This window comes from Nicotiana tomentosiformis, chromosome 6, assembly GCF_000390325.3.
Source record: "Nicotiana tomentosiformis chromosome 6, ASM39032v3, whole genome shotgun sequence".
Taxonomy (NCBI): domain Eukaryota; kingdom Viridiplantae; phylum Streptophyta; class Magnoliopsida; order Solanales; family Solanaceae; genus Nicotiana; species Nicotiana tomentosiformis.
The window spans coordinates 23044461-23055029 of record NC_090817.1 but is presented as its reverse complement, the minus strand read 5'-3'; the positions used below and the strand labels follow the sequence as shown (position 1 = coordinate 23055029).

The following is a 10569-nucleotide window of genomic DNA, read 5'->3' as shown; positions in this document are numbered from 1 at the left end:
GATGTTATATTCCTCATATCATTCATAATTGTTCTATTTTACTTGTACTGAGTTTAATTGTTGAATTTTAAAGCATGCCTACATTTCTGTACTGTTATTTCTATACTGGACTGTACCGTTGAGCTCGTCACTACTTTCATTCTAAAGGTTTAGTCTTGTTACTTATTGAGTACATGGGGTCGATTGTACTCATACTACACTTCTACACCTTGTGTGCAGATTTATGATGCTGATGTAGCTGTACATGGCAGGAGCTGGATTTGAAGATGTACATGCGTCACAATCATTGCTGCCTTTTTCCCAGGGTAGTTTTAGAATTTTTAATCTGTTTATGTATACTTCAGACAGATGACATATTTTTATTTCACACCAGTTTTGTAAATTCTAATCTTAGAAGCTCATGATTTGTACTACCAGTCCTTGGGGAGTGTATTAGAGTTAGTTAAATATTAATTGAATCAGATTGTTGTTATTTGGCTTACCTAGCGGATAAGATTAGATTCCATCACGACAGTTCAGTTTTTGGGCCGTGACAAGAAATACGCCTTTTGGTTGCTTCGTTAAAAAACTTGCAAGGAAAACCTAGTGGGACAAAACCTTGCAAGGAAAAAAGAGTACAACGCGTATTAACTCCCCCTGATGAGAGCATAAATTCACATCCTTGAGCCTCCGCATCCCAATCTTGTACACTAGCTTCTTGAAGGTTGACATCAGTAGAGATTTGGTGAACAAATCAACCATATTATCACTTGAATGAATATGTTGCAACTTTAAATCACCATTCTTGTATATATGTAATGTTTTCATATAATGTCGTGGAATAGCCTTTTTAATATCTCCATAGAGGTATTCTCGCTATCACATTATCATGTTTATAGTTATAGCAAGATACATATGTGCACAAATTACACTTAGGATGTGGTACTTCAGGACCAAGAATTGTATATCCTTTAAGCGATTTAAATCCTTTGGAGATTGTCATATAAGTTAAGTCATAAAAGACATATAAATAGACTTTCGATGCATATCAAGTTTTGCATGTCATGTTAGATGTCGTTGACGAAACAAAACTTGAGATTTTATGTCTCTTTCGTTTGGCCAATATTTTTGTGTCTGTATTCGACATACTTAAGATCCCCATCTATACTTAGCACTATTATAGATGTCGTTGACGAACATTTTATATCGGTTCCAATATTTTTTCATAAAGACATAACATAGATATTTGTTCATTCATATTTTTAGATACCTGAACCTCTCCTGAGATTTTATGAAGTGTTATGTCATGGGATCTTCCAGATCACTTGCCTCCTTATTATGATCAATTGCTCATCTTTTTTATTAAGAATTTTATTTGAAACCGATTTGTCTATACGCTTTAAGCGTACCATAGACTTTGTCCTTCTAGGATTTATTCTAATAAGAGCATTTTCAGTGAGAATATAGTTACTTTATTTGGGTCAGCAAATGCGTTTGGCATGCATTTCTATATATTGCAGATGAATTATCTTTTTATAAACTTCAAGTTCATATTATCTTATTCGAGTATCGAGATATACAAATGATAATTCATTCCACGTAATTTTTTCTCAATTATTTATTTTGTCTCCCCCTCATGTTAGAAAAACTAACTTGCTTCCTCAACTTTGGAAATCCACCTTTGTGCATTATGGTGTTAATCAAAATATACACCGCACATCAATAATAATAAGATGAAATTATTTGATTACTGACCCTGAATCACTTGGGAGGGGAGAATGTACTATACTTTTGTATATAATGTATATCAAACAGATATAGATAACTTTGTTCTCATAAGAAATAGTTTAGCTATTAAGTGGAGGCACTCAATAGATCATTTTGCTAAACTAACAGTGATATAAACTAACTTATCAAGATGAATTGTCTTGTATAGAAAATCTGGAAATTATGCTCTAAATTAAATTATTGAGCAAGAAACCTAGCATTCAAGTTAGGGGCTGATAATAAATGCACATGTAACCATCTCATAGATGCATTTTATGATGTATACATGGCAGGTGAATGGACCCATATTCACCTTTGATATTTTCAGTATTCATGGGATTCAATCCCAATTTTTATTGGTCTATTAATTAATGAGAACAAGCAATGTAAGAGAATTCATAAAGAAGTTTCTAGTTCTTTAATATTTACCTATGTGAATTCTCTTTTATTTTTGCACATCAAACTTAAATTAATATGACTAAATCAATTATATCAACAGGATAAATTATCAATATTGATAAACTTCAGGTTTACACCGTGACGTGTGCAATTATCAATAAACTCCAAGTTTATTATGATATGGGTTTTTATATCAATAAACTTTTACTTTACTGTGACATTCTTTTATTTGTATAGTACAAACGAGAGAATAAAGCGGGTAACTTTTCACATACATATTACCCCACTACAAGTTCTAGTAATAGAAGATATTAAATCTTTCCTTTATTTATAGTCTTCACATAACCAACCACTTTCGCAAATACTTTAGAAACGAATTCGTGAGCTGGTATGCCTGCAACATCATGGTTTCCTTTCCTATAGAGCTAAGATAGCTTTGTGACAAATAACCATCCCCCCCCAAAAAAAAACAATTACAACTATCTTATTTAAAAACTTAACTGTAATTCATGTCAATAAGCTTCGACTCTAATACAAAGCTATACCTTCAATCTGGAAGGACAAAGTTTTAGCACATTCTTTTACTATGGGGAACTTTCAAGGTATAGAATATAATTAACTGTTTACTCTATAGAAAAGGATGCCCTATGGGCATATACATGCTTCAGCTCTTGAAATGACATGTCCTGGGTTATACACAGGTTAGATTGTGTCCAAAGCGGAGACAGACCATGTTGTTTTCTGCGACAATGACCGAGGAAATTGATGAGCTTATCAAGCTCTCTCTCAATAAACCTTTGCGTCTGTCAGCTGATCCATCTACGAAACGGCCAGCAACATTGACTGAAGAGTAAGACATCGGCAAGCTCTATATTACAATTAATATTTGTTCTTTTCTCAGAAAGGGAATCTCAATCATTAAGTTATCAAGCGCGAAAGCTGATATAATCTTGTTTGCAGGGTAGTTAGAATACGGAGAATGCGTGAAGGAAATCAAGAAGCTGTTCTTCTTGCATTGTGCACCAAGACCTTCACTTCCAAAGTGATTGTTTTCAGGTTTTTAGCTAACTGTACAGAAAGTTGCATTTTCTATTGTGTTATGGTACATCTTGCTGGGTACCATTTTTCATGCACTATAAGATACAGTTTCTAGCCAGATAGACTTGGAAGTTATTCTTTCGTTCAAGTCAAGCATTGGCAGGGCATATGAAATTTGGCCTAAAATGTATTTAATCTTTTATGAGGTTTACACCTTTATGCAGTTCTCGTTGGTTGAAGTTCCTTTGTAGTATGTTCACTTTTATGCTTGTGTTTTCTTCAACCTGAAAGTTTAGGTTTCTAATGTGAGCATACCCAAAATAATGTTCCAACCATGCAAAAGTTTCTTTGAGACTTACTATAACACAATACCTTATTGATAATCAATTTAGTTTTCCAAAATAATATAATTGGCTCTTCCGAAGCTCTCAATTAATTTTGTACTATAACATATTCATCAACATCCATATGGTAAATATATCTTTCAAAGAGAAAGTTATACCATTATGTTCATGGCCAAAATCATTATAGGCAAGATATGTTGCTTTCATTACTTTTACCATGTAATAATCACACTGCCATAATAGTTTAGCATATTCACAATATGTACGTGATCAATGACCATTCATGCCATAATAATGAAACTATTTTCTTATTTCATCTCAAACCTCTTTCTAGAGGTGAGTGTAGTATATTCACTACTAATAGCTTGTTCATATTCTTCCAAGAATGAATATGTATTCATAAATCACATGTTATCACATTCACATCATGAATGGACCATAATCATTTATATGTGCTTTACAAATATCATGTCAAATCTATGACAAGCATTACTTTCACAGAGTGAAGGGTTATTTTGAGAATCCTTATTGTTCTCATAACCATAATGATGGCGATTATAATTGCGTATATTGCCACGTCCACATCCATTGATATATTCACGGTAATAATTATCTTCTTTCAGACTTATCACATATTGCTATCACATTCTCTTAAGGGGATGAGAATGAAGCAAATTCAATGGGACGTGTTTCCACTTCTTGTGCTCACAATCATATATGAATTTGATCATGGAAAGATATAGAAATTATACCACTTCGGGTGGTTATAATTTCTTACAAACTCCATTAGAGTTATAATCAAAATTTATCGTCTTTACTTATATTAAAAATCAAATTATAGAATGTCAAGAATTTAAAAGAGAAAAATAAGGTAAAATACTAACCTTAAATTCAGAATTTATTACTGAGGGAACTTCATGGAACAATTGACAATCAATATGCTTAATATTATTTATAAATTGAGCACATGCACGTATCCCAAAGTTTCTACTCAATTGGTTAGAGTCTCGTGTTGATAACGTGTTATAAAACAATAAAAGAAGAAAAAGAGTATTGCAGAGAAACATAGGGAGAGAGAATTCTTATTGATTTGGGATGAATTACAGTAGAATAAAACCCCTCTATTTATAGGGAAAAAATAACTTAGCCACAAAGTAACAAACCCTAAAATCTCTCCATAATATAGACATTCACCTTAAATACAATTTTATTTTAAAAAATAATGTATAAATAGAACACATAGTATAATTTAAAAGTTAAGTACCTCGATAGATGTTGTATTGTATCGCTTCAAATGTTCCGCTAGCTTTTCTTGTAGAAGCAAACCCCTTACAAAGTTACACTTTTGCTTCTTCTTATCAAACAATCGCTGAAAGCTATTGTCGTTAAAATGGAATGCTTAAACTCTGATATCAATTAGGGATCAATTTTTTAAACATTGAAATCAAATCAAACAAGTTAAATTAGTTTTCATCAGGTTTGTTTTGTCGATTTTGCTAATTTTTCGTTTTTTAGTTTTTTTTTTTTTTTTTTTGTATTTTTCCCCAAAAATATGTAACATACACATTGCCAATCACCTATTTCAGCAACTATATGCCAACATAACATTACCAAGTTAATCACTATGATCACCCGATAGGTCATTTATAATTTTAACCCTCAATTCTATATTTCGAACCCCGAATAGCTCTGTTTAGCCTTCCTCGATTTGCATGTCCAGTCAGTGTCTTTTTACGAAAGATTTTTATGTGAAAATTTGATAAAAATATAAAATTATGCCTTATAAATTCATTTGAGTTGAGTTTGGTCAATATTTTGAGCAAACGGATCCGGATCAGTATTTTGACGGTCCCGGTAGATTCGTATTATGATTTGGGATTTGGGCGTATGCTCGAAATCAAATTCGAAAGTCTTTAACTTAATTTATCATAATTTGTCGAAAACTAGAAGTTCAAAGGTTTAAAGAAATTTCAAGTTTGACCGTAGTTTGACTTTGTTGCTACCGGGTCCGATTTTGGTTCTGGAACTTGGTATAAGTTCATTACAGTATTTATGACTTATCTGCAAAATTTGGTACAAAACGAAGTTGATTTAATGTTATTACACTTTTGTGCATGTTCTTAAGTTTCAGTGAAAATTTTATTAGTTTTGGTGTCTGACTCCTAGCTCTAGGTGTTATTTTGGTGTTCTGATTGTGCGTGCGAGTTCGTATGATGTTATTACACTTTTGTGCATGTTTGGTTTGGAGCCCGAGGGACTCGGGTGAATTTAGGATAGGCCACAGAGTGATTTTTGAACTTAGAAGAGTGCTGGTGCATCAGGTTTGCAGATCTCGCATTTGCGAGGACCTAATCGCAAATGCAAGGTCAGGCTCGCATATGCGAAGATGGTGAAGGCTAGGTCAGCTTCGCTTTTGCGAAGTGAAGTCTGCAGATGCAAAGGGGGATATGTTCGCATTTGCAAACTTTTGAGTCGCATTTGCGACTAAGGAAGGACTGAGGCAGATTCGCATTTGCGAGTCGATTGTTCGCATTTGCCGCAACCTTAGTTCGCATTTGCGATAAAACTATCGCATTTGAAATGACAACAAGCTCAGAGACTTTTCGCATTTGCGAAGGGTTGATCGTAATTGCGATCATCACAATTGCGAACTATGTGTCGCAATTGCGATAACTACAGCTAGGTAAAATAGGGGAAAAATGGGAATTAGCTCATTTCTTTCAAACTCTCAACCCTAAACATCCTAGAGGTAATTTTTCCAAGATATTTTCTTCCTATATTCATTAGTAAGTGACTTTAATCTACTTCTTTTCAATTACCCATTACATTTCATAAGATTTCAATATCAAATCTAGATTTTTCATATTAGAAATTAAGGATTTGCGTAGAATTAAGAATTTTTATAAATTTGGGATTCAGACATCGAATTAAGGTCGGATTTCGAAACTAATTACATAATCGGGCTTGGGGGTTAATGGGTGATTGAGTTTTGGTCTGAATCTCGGGTTTTGACCAGCGGGGCCATGGTTGGCTTTTTCAATAATGATCTAAATTTAACCTCTTTCATTCGTGAGTAGTTTCTAAAGCTCATTTTGAATCGTTTGGTCAATAATTTGCTAGATTTGGTTGGTTTGGAGGCTTGTTCGAAAGGTAAGGTCGTGGTTGAATTTTGAGTTTATTGCGGAGTGAGGTAAGTGTTGAGTCTAACCTTGATTTGAGGAAATTAAGAACCCTTGAGCTATGTGCTATGTGAATTTCATGAATAACGACGTATATGCGAGATGATGAGTGTCCATACGCCGTTAATTATTTGTTTTCATGTCTACCTGTATTTCATTGATTATATTATTCCATGTCTTGAATGTTACATGCCTTAATTTCTTCTTATGCCTCAACTTGCTACTTGTCATTATTATTCTCGCACTAAAAATGTTAATCTCTTCCATGATTCCGTGATTAATTGCTACTTGCCTTAATTGTCTTACTTGTACCATTTAACGGTCATATAATTGACTTGTCTTGTTTCTCAGTATTAATTGTAGCTTTTCATGATTTGGTACGAGATTCCTTCTTGATTGTAGCTTGCATATACGATAGTCATAGAGATTCTTGTAATTCGAGTTGTTAAATTGATTGCACTTATTGATTTATTTATGGATCGGGTTGCACGCCGCAGCAGGTGGAATAAGAGAGGATTTATGTTGTACGGTAGGATCGGGTTGCGCCCCGCAGCAGGTAAAATACGGTGGATTGTTATGGTGAAATAAGGGAGGATTATGATATTTACGCTGATTATATAGTGAGATCGGGTTGCGCGCTGCAACATATATTTGCTTATTATTATTGATATTTACATGGTGGAATAAAGGAGTATAGTGGTGTATGGTGGGATCGGGTTGCGCGTCGCAAGACTTTGTGTTTCTATTTCTTATTGTATTGTGTTGGCTTTGGTGCTTTCGTACGAGACTCTAAGGATTGGTATTTCTGGCATTTACTGATTTTCTTTGAGGATTGAGTTATTTTCATGAGTTATCTGCCTTATTTCATTTCGTATTTCCCTTTCCTGTCATTATTTTATACTGCATACAGGTTATTGTAAGTGACCCGTCTTAGCCTCGTCACTACTTCGTCGAGGTTAGGCTCATCATTTACAGAGTACATGAGGTCGGTTTTATTCATACTGCACCATGTACTTCTTGTGCATATTTTAGAGTCGGTCAGTAGATTGCTCGGGTTGACTATCAGTACGGTGACTTGAGGTACAACTGTGAATGCCAAGCACAGCCCTGAAGTCCCCTTCTACTTTATCTTAGCTGTGTATTTTCTTTCAGACAACTTTACTTTTATTCAGACCTTTATCTGTATTATTCTAGTAGCTTGTGCCCTTGTGACACCAGATTCAGGGTCGTATTTAGATATTTCAGTTGTTATGGCTTTTCGCATTTTATTTCAGTTATTTTAGTAACTGACATCAGTTAAATTTGATTTGTTTAAAATGGCTTACAACTAATCTAACGTTGGCTTGCTTTGCAAGTGGAATGTTAGGCGCCATCATGGTCCTGAGGGTGGGAATTGCGGGTCGTGACACGTTGGTATTAGAGAACTAGGTTGCCTAGGTCTCACGAGTCACGAGCAAGCTTAGTAGAGTCTGGAGGATCGGTACGGAGACGTCTGTACTTATCTTCCAGAGGCTATGGAGTTTAGGAATAATTTCACTTCTATTCTTCTCTGTCGTGCGATTTTATTCTATCATTGATGATTGAACTCTTCTATTCTTATTCTCTCGTAGATGGAAAGAACACGTACTGCATCTACAGCTGGGTAGGAGCTGGATCCCCCTGTGGCAGCTACAACTAGGGGTAGAGGTCGAGGTCGAGGTCGAGGTCGAGGCTGTGGTCGTGCCAGAGGCCGAGGCAGAGGCAGAGCTCAGCCTAGAGCTCGAGCAGCAGTGATAAGTGGGGATTTTGACTGCTTATTAGCACCTTTTAGCTTTTGTTTTATTCCTAAAGTATTGAATTGTGTTCCCAAAACTAATAAAATTGTGCAAATTGCAGGAATGCTAGAAGTTTGGTCTCCCGAGATGAAATCCGACTCAAAATGGAGTGTTCCGAAGTACAAGGCAATAAAGGGCCCAGAAGCACAAATGTGCGGTTCGCAGAAGAAATTCTATGGCCGCAAAAGAAATTGCAAATCGCAGAATTCCATCTGCGGCCGCAAACCAAGAAGAAAAACCCAACAGGACTTTCAGCAATGTGCAGCTGCAGAACTGGGTTTTTACTGACAAAGATACAAAGTTCAGAGAATATGCAAGAAGAAGAAATCTTGGAGCCTTTGTGAAGTGCGGATCGTACAAGAATTGTGCGGCCGCAGAACCTCCCGAGGGGAATTTTTTTCTCGATTTTTGGACCTGTATAAATAGACGAGTTTCACAAAATTAGGTCAAGTTTGAACATTAAAAGATATTATAGCCGTTTCTCTTTACTACTTTTGGAAGTTTTACATTATTTTGGTGTGTTAACATTAGATATCATCATTTTAATCTTTCATTATGGGTTTAATTAGCTTTGCTTCTTTATTCTCTTCAATACCCATTATGAGTAGCTATATTTTCACTAGAGTTGTGACCCAACCCTAGTGTATAAACCTTATGGGTGATTAATTTAATGCTTTTTTATGGTTGGGTATTGATTATTTAGCTTAGTTCATGCTTCAATTTTAGAATTAATGGTTGCAAATATTGATTCATGCCTATTTGACTTAGTCTCTATTTGAGAAAGAGAGACCTAGTCTAGGATAACTTGGCTAACAAAGAATTGGGTTAATTGAGATATTGATTAGCCTAATTAAAGGGTTCAAACTAGGGATAGTAAGTACCCAACTTGAGCTCATATCAACTATTTTGTTTGATACCCATTTGGACTTGAGAAAGTCAAATTGGACAAAATCACTCTCTAACCGAGAGGTATTGAGTGGGTAACGTATAGTTGAGAGCTATAATACACCCCAATCAACAAAATAAGTGTTAATGTCTTTATCCCATTAGGCAAACACCTAGGTTATGGTCACAGCCCCAGGCCTTTAAACTATTTGGAAAAATATCAAAAACATTTATCTCTAGTTTATTTACCTTAGCTTACAATCATTAAAGTTATAGTAGAAGTAGAAATCAAACCTTTGTTGTGGAAGTGCAATTTAGGTATTCCATTCACTTGCTTTAAATATATACTCCAAACACCCCTTATAACTCCTAGTGGATTCGACTCCGACTAATAGTTGGGTAATTATTTTTGCATACGATCGTATCATATCTCTTATTGAGGTGTGTTGTGGACGTCATCAATTTTTGGAGCCGTTGCCGGGGAGTTAAAATGGTGTTAGCTATATATTTGGGTGTATTTTTGGAATATCTTCTTTCCCTTCCGTGGTATTAACTTGTGTGAGAAACGTAGGTACAACCATGGCAAACAATGAGCTGGAAAATTTGCCTTTGGGGGATGTGGACGTCGAGGATGAGCAGGTTGATGAGGTTCCTCTTGAACCTCAAGCCAATAGAAGAGGTCGAGTGCCTCATGACAATGTCCCTGCTCCACACCCATCTCCACCACGAGTGGCTCCACACTGGATATTACCCAATGAAGTATATACAAGTGTAATAGTCCCTCCCGGTATTAGGACGGGCAACTTTCAAATCATCAATGTGATGCTCACTTTGCTTGAGCAACGGGGTTTCTTCACCGGTGCTCCAACTCAAAATGTGTACAAACATTTGAAGGGGTTTGTGGATACTTATTAGGGGAGCAAACAAACAAATGTCTACGAGGATGCATTGAGGCTAAGACTTTTTCCCTTCTCTTTATGGGGGAAAGCTTTAGATTGGTTGGAACGTTTGCCGAACCATTCTATTTACCCTTGGTATGAGTTGGCGGAAAAGTTTATTTATAAGTTCTTCTCTCCGGGGCACATGGCTACACTTCGAGATGATATTTTGGCATTCAAGCAAGAGTTGAATGAACCACTACACGATATATGGGAACGTTATAGA

At 35.5% G+C, this 10569-nt stretch overlaps 1 long non-coding RNA gene across 1 annotated transcript; it reads left to right on the top strand.

Annotated features, from left to right (window-relative positions):
* Positions 1-2618: 2618 nt before the first annotated feature.
* Positions 2619-3138, top strand: LOC104116333 (uncharacterized). The gene is made up of 2 exons (XR_011409084.1): positions 2619-2995; positions 3106-3138. It is a non-coding gene; the product is annotated as an uncharacterized lncRNA (long non-coding RNA).
* Positions 3139-10569: the final 7431 nt, after the last annotated feature.